This window comes from Oreochromis niloticus, linkage group LG7 (assembly GCF_001858045.2).
Source record: "Oreochromis niloticus isolate F11D_XX linkage group LG7, O_niloticus_UMD_NMBU, whole genome shotgun sequence".
NCBI lineage: Eukaryota > Metazoa > Chordata > Actinopteri > Cichliformes > Cichlidae > Oreochromis > Oreochromis niloticus.
The window spans coordinates 38,615,784-38,622,297 of record NC_031972.2 but is presented as its reverse complement, the minus strand read 5'-3'; positions in this window follow the sequence as shown (position 1 = coordinate 38,622,297).

The window sequence follows — 6,514 nt, the reverse complement described above, 5'->3', positions numbered from 1 at the left end:
AACAGGCTCTTAGCAAGCAATCTGACCACCTACTGGGCTGATTGGACCACATTTCATTCATTCCACAACATTGGTACCATGTCTGGCTTCGTACCATTTGCATATCGATTCCTGTCCATCAAAATCCCCACAATCAAGGCATATCTCAGCAGGATCAATTTCTTTGCCAAAATATTCACAGGTTCCCCTCGCTTCACCTCAACATTATCTCAGCTGTCACTGTTCATCAAGTCTTTGACACAGGCATCCCATTCAACCCCACAACATCTGCCCCTAACTTCGGATCTTTTATCCTGCTGCATTTTCACACCCAGGCAGAAGTATGGTCACTACCACCTGGCATGAGGCGGTGTTCCTGCTCGCTGTGTTTGGATTCCTACACTGTTGTTCCTCAAACAAAGAAAAAGCAATCAATTGGACAGCCCTCTTTCAATATTGTACTTCAAAATAAACTCACCTCTAAGCCCCTCTGAGGCGCTGACCCGTTACCTTAACTTTAGAAAATTCCAGCACCCCTTACCTTCAGTCCCTCTGTTCATCACTGAGTCCAGCCACATTGCTACCAGACCCTGGTTTCTTTCACATTTTCATCAAGTTCTCCCATTTTCAGAATTTCTCCTAATCTTTTGTCTGGCCAGTCCTTCCGCATCCATGCGGCAACACTTCTCGCAAAGGAGTCCCTGACCACTTAATCAAGCTCATGGGTCACTGGTCATCAGCCTACCAGTTATACATTCGCAACAATCTCCAAGACCTTTGCAGTGCTCAATCATCACTACTTCTAGGGGATGTTTTGATGCATGCTTAATCACCCAGCTAACAATATCCTAAAAAGTTGATTCTGTCCTAAAAAGTTGATTCTGTCCATCGCGTAGCTTTTTCAGTGGGAGAAACGTTTCATCACTCATTCAAGTATCTTCTTCAGTCCAGGATATGGACTCATTATTGAAAGCATGGCTACTGATCTGTAGGGAAGAATAGACTACAGAGTCCTGGCCTGATGTGTTGTGCCATCTCCTCAGCCAGTGGTTATTTGGTTTCCCCAATGTATAAATCATGGAAATTGCCCTGGCACTTAACAGCATACACTATATTACTCTGTTTGTGTCTACAGAACCAATCCTTGCAGATAGACCCATTTCTGGCACAGGGTTTTTTGGGGTTAAAACCCACAGAGACGCAGTGTTTAAAGAAAATGCGTCTCTACTGTTCCAATACTCCTGACACATACAGGTTCACTAAGGGTTTATGCTTAGAGAGCAGTTGTCCTTCTCTCCTGGATCGCCTGGAGCTTTCTTTAGGTGCGTTCCCAGCTTTGACAAATGTCCAGCTGGGATAACCAGGGCCTCAGGGCCTTCATGATATGATGTTCTTCTGCTTTCCTGGCCACTGTATCTGCAGGGATGGTGTTCACTCTATGTCTGTGGTTGTTAATCACACAATTTTTTCATTATTGTGATTATTATAATAATTATCCTATGAGTTTCATTTTGCATTATTCAGAAATATCAATATATACCATTGATCAATGGTCATAACAATTTGCAAATTATTGATCAAGAAACTGACCTCACAGCCCATTGTTCTTCAGTGGAGCTAGTTTCAGTCATTGTGCAAGTGTGCTGTTTATAAGCGTGGGGAAACTTGCAGTCAGCTGAGACTGAAGAAGTCACTTGGAAGAGTGACAAAATGTTTCTCCCACTGAAGATGAACAGAATCAACTTTTGGGGTACTTCTAGGGGATGCCTCTCTCTTGTGATCTGCCTGCCTCTGGAGCTGCTGCCAGTCCCCTGTGAGCCCTTCCCCCAAACTGCAGCTTCAGTTCATGATTCTCCAGTCACCATTCTCAAATCTAAATAAGGATGTGGTCCCTATTAGTGGATTTTCCCTTTATTGCTTGTGAACGTACATTCTCAAAACAAGTACACAGTTATCTTAGTGTTAAATAATTATGCTTTTTTGGGTGGGAGATGAGTAAATGTACAGAAGTTCAAATTTACAACAAATCAACTCCACAGCAGAAAATAAACAAACAAAAAATACTGAACCTTCCAACCTTCCTGCCCCCAGTCACTTTCATTCAAACAGTTATGGTGCTGTGAAGCTATGTGAAGTTATATGTTCACTTATGGCTTTTATTTACACAAATATGTGGTTTTTCGTATTATTTTGCTGCTGCAATTTTTCTTCTCCAGAAAACCAATAAATCCCAGCAGGTATGCCAATGTTCTGTGGAGTGCAAAACAGGTCAGATTTCTTGTCTGTTGGCAGAGCCATATGTTTCAAATACAAGCTGGGTTATTGATTGCAAAGCTCATTGTTGCTGCAGGAGATGTTATGAGGAAAATCAGAGATTGGAGTGAATGCAGAAGTACCTCAGCACATATCTGCCTCTTTATTAAAGTCATCTGTGACCTAGGCTAGCACAAAATAGAAAGTTTTTCCATTGTGCGTCTGATTATGTGTGTGGTGGTCCCAGCCAATACATATCAGCCCTCTTCTCTCCTAAAAAGGACCTTGTTGTCAGTTAAGAGACCACTTAGCGCTCTTATAATCTCATCAGAGTGCAGATAAAAGCGGATCAGACCTGCTGTTTTCTGAAGCCTCCTTCACTGGAGAGGCTGGAGAGGAGCGTTTTGTTTGCCTGTTGGTATGCAGAGAGCAGCTGAGGCGCACAAAAACGCTGGTAATAACAGTACATCTTTGTAAAGGTTCAAAGGCTGCCAAACAACCAGTCAACCCAACCAACTAACTGAGATTCAAATCTGTTGCAACAATGGCAGAGAAACATCAAAGTTGAAGGCAGAGCAAAGTGGCCAGTTCCCATCACCTAAATCAATAAAGACTGGGCACAAAGTAAACACAAAGTTAACAGAGGAAGCCACATTCACATGTTACTAACTGCTTGTTTGGAGTCGGAATGAAATGTATTTAATCAAACGCTTAGTAAATGTTTCGTGTAGGGGCTTGGACAGGCTTGGCTGACTTGGGGTGACTGTAGCTCAGGAGGTAGAGCAGGTCATCTACAAATCAGAAGGTTGGTGGTTCTATCCCTGGTTGCTCCAGTCTGAATTCAAAATATCCAGATTAACCAGTCTAAATGCAGAAAGAAAACAAATTAAACACAGAGAGTGAGAACAAAACATGGGATACGGAAGAGCAGCCTCAGGAAGTGTGATAGCAATGACACAGATTAGAGGATGGAAGGGTAATAACCCATTTAATCTTGAAATAATGATAAGAAGTAAACTCACACAGAAAGTTGGGATCATATTATAAGCGGAATTATAATTATATGGGTGTACATGATCTGCAACAATGCCTGGGAAGATGCATCTCAGAGTAGCATCCACATGGATGGCAGAACCCAAGGTTTCAAGCAAAACAATGACCAAACATCAGACTGGCTTCTTCCCATACTCGTGCTATGGGTTCCCTTGGTAGGTCACGCACATGCACCTGGCCAGACATGTAAATGCGATTCATCAGACCAGACCACCTTCTTCCACTGCTCTGTGGTTCAGTTCTGGTGCACAGGAAGAGGAACCCCCACACCGTCAATAACAATGTCCCAGAGGGACCAAGGCTTGGCAAGCCCCAGACCCAGGCCAAGCCACACACACACACACACACACATCCCAGATCACCAGCCCCAGACAAGTACTAGGAAACAGAGATGTAAGAAGACCCGCCTGCTCCCCTTACTGCTTATCAGTGTTAAATGTGAGTGTATGAGGTTTAAAAAGTGAGAGGTGAAAACTAGAGTACCATTCAAACTGAGGGGACAGATGCAACACAAACACTAAAGCCGTGTGTATTCTGACCGCTTACTATATTTCTTTATGGGACTACTGTGTGTGTGTGTGTGTGTGTGTGTGTGTGCGATTAGTTGACCAGTTACCTGGCAATGCTGATCAAAATCTACAGGATGCTGCAAGTTCTAAGTACATTCTCCTCGTTTCTCCTGTAATATATTTGTTTAAATGTAAACATATGAGCTCTAACACTGAGTGTGCTCTGGTTTGAACTACCTCTGCGATAAAGCATTATTTTCAATACTGTAGTTTAAGGAGGATCACTACCTTTTAACCTGCATTCAGACTGCTACCAGCCACCGACCGACTTTTTCAAATGTAGTGTGAACAAAGAATGACTGATCCCTCAGTTAAGAGAGGTTGGGGTAGTGGGGTTTACACAGTGAGTGGGGTTATACAGAAGGGGGGAGTATAATGACACCCAGTCTGGTTTGTGTGGCATGACCTCATTACCTCAATCCATGTATTCACTGTAATTCAACTTCTGCTGTTGTTTGTCATTTTTAAAGCATCTGTACACTACAATTACAAATTCATTTAGGGAGGATTGCATTTTCCCTTTCTGCCTCCTCAAGAAATATTTTCTATCACCATCGTATTTTCTTCCTTTTTCATCATTACAAATGTAATGTAGAATGAAACAGTTAAGACTGTGAACTAATTCAGGCGGACAAACAGCAAAAGTAACTGTATTGACCTGAATTAACCAGCGGTTAGGTGGAGGGGCAGAACAGTACAATACCTGAATGAATTTCTATGCAATAGTAAAGCTTAAATACACATAAAAACTGGATGAGCTTATCTGATGTCCTGAAAAAGGCCTGGAGAACCTTCTCTCAAGAGATTCATTCAGTGACTGGTGCTTTTTCTCGTGTAACATCATCTGTGGGTGGAACATTCCAGTAAATCTGAAAAAAAAAAATGCTCGAACAGATGACCTGGTCTGATTCAATCCCTAGACATACCTACCTTCTACCTCACCCAGGTCTAGGTTGTGGGGCAGCAGTTTAAGCAGAGATGCCCGATGTTTAGCATCTGCTTGGTGAAACCAACCGGACCACATCATCTGCAAAAAGCAGTTTCTGGTTCAGTAGTCTCAGACTGAAGCAAAAACCTGACAGAAGACATTCCTGTTGCAGTCCAGTACCTACATGGTACACCAGTTTGACTCATCTGGGAATGCAACATAAAAAGATCTTGTATAAAGCACCTTTTTCGAGGACAAACCATCAAGTGAATGCAGAAAGAGATCTTTGTAATCTAACTTTGTGCTTTCCTGTAAATTCACCGCAATACTGCAAGCTAAGGTTATTACCCACATGCTTCATTTTGTTTTGCAGGACTTTTCACAATATAAAAAAACAGATTGCAAATTAAAATTTCCAGTTCATTGAATGCCACTGAGCAGTCCTTACCTTTAAATAGAATCTCTCTTCTTCCTCTCCTGTATGGTCTTTCTTACATCTTTTTCCATCTCTGAATGCACTATCTTGCTCTCTTTTCTCTTCCTGGAAAATACAGCAGCTGTACCTTTTGCTGGCATACACACTGTGTGACAAAAAGTTTGTGTGTTTGCTGATATTTGTTAGGCTGGCTCACGTTGGAGGGGAAAAAAATCACTCCCAGCAAATCCAGATTGCAGGAAAGTCACTGAAAAAGCACCCAAAAAATCCCTGAATGGTTGCTCTGCGGGGGTACAACTAATTTTATTAGCCTCCTTGGAAACATTCAGCCTAAGAAATGGAAAGAAGGTTCTGCATAAATCAAAGGTAATCCAGAGTAAATTATGCAAATATATTCAATGAGATAAAGAGGGGGTAGTGTGCTCATTTGTTGTGAGGTTAAAAAAAACAGTTAGTGGTTGAAACTGAATTGAGCAAACTTAAATGCTTGTAGGGGCTCTCAGCATTTTAGGAAACAACAAAGGGGTGTTGCATCAATTTTAACTCACTGAGACAATAACAAAAGAAAATCTGGTGAGAAAAAGCATACACGACAGGTGGGGTTCGTTGAAGTTATCCCACCTCTTTCTTTTCTTTTTTCTTTCTTTACACACATCCAGCAGTTTCAGTTCATTTCAAACAAAACTAACAATGCTTAGATTGTTTATGAGCTTTGTTAACTGATTAAAGTACATTTAAAATTCTATATAATTTATTTATTAAATTTTGTTGTTATATTGCAGCTTTAATAATGATCATTAATCATTATTTTACTTCAGCTCAGCTGAGAGAAGTAATGGATGGAGGGAATTTTATTTCTCTCATAGAAATACTAAACAAGAAGGAGGTCAGACTGAAATGGCAGGTAAAAAATAAAATAAGATGTATTTAATTTTATGCACTATGGGACAGATTTATTAAGCTGGCCAAATTATTGTCATGCTGCAATCAGAAAGTGATCTATCTACAGTTTTCTGCATGACTTCAGAGATACTGAGACACACCCACCCAGGCAAAAGCAGAACTGCATTCCTTTGCCCTAAAGCCATCCTTTGAATGAGCTTAACTTAGCCAAAATGCCTGATAGCTACTGTGCTATCAGATGCACTAAGCAATGGTTGTTTACAGCTGACGGAAGGGCATGGAGTATGGAAACAACATATGAGCACACCTCCTGCCCTTACAGGTAAAATCGCACTAATCCCTGCCTTTCCACAGCAACCCTGGCTGTCTGTTGCGGCTCCTTTAAACTGGATG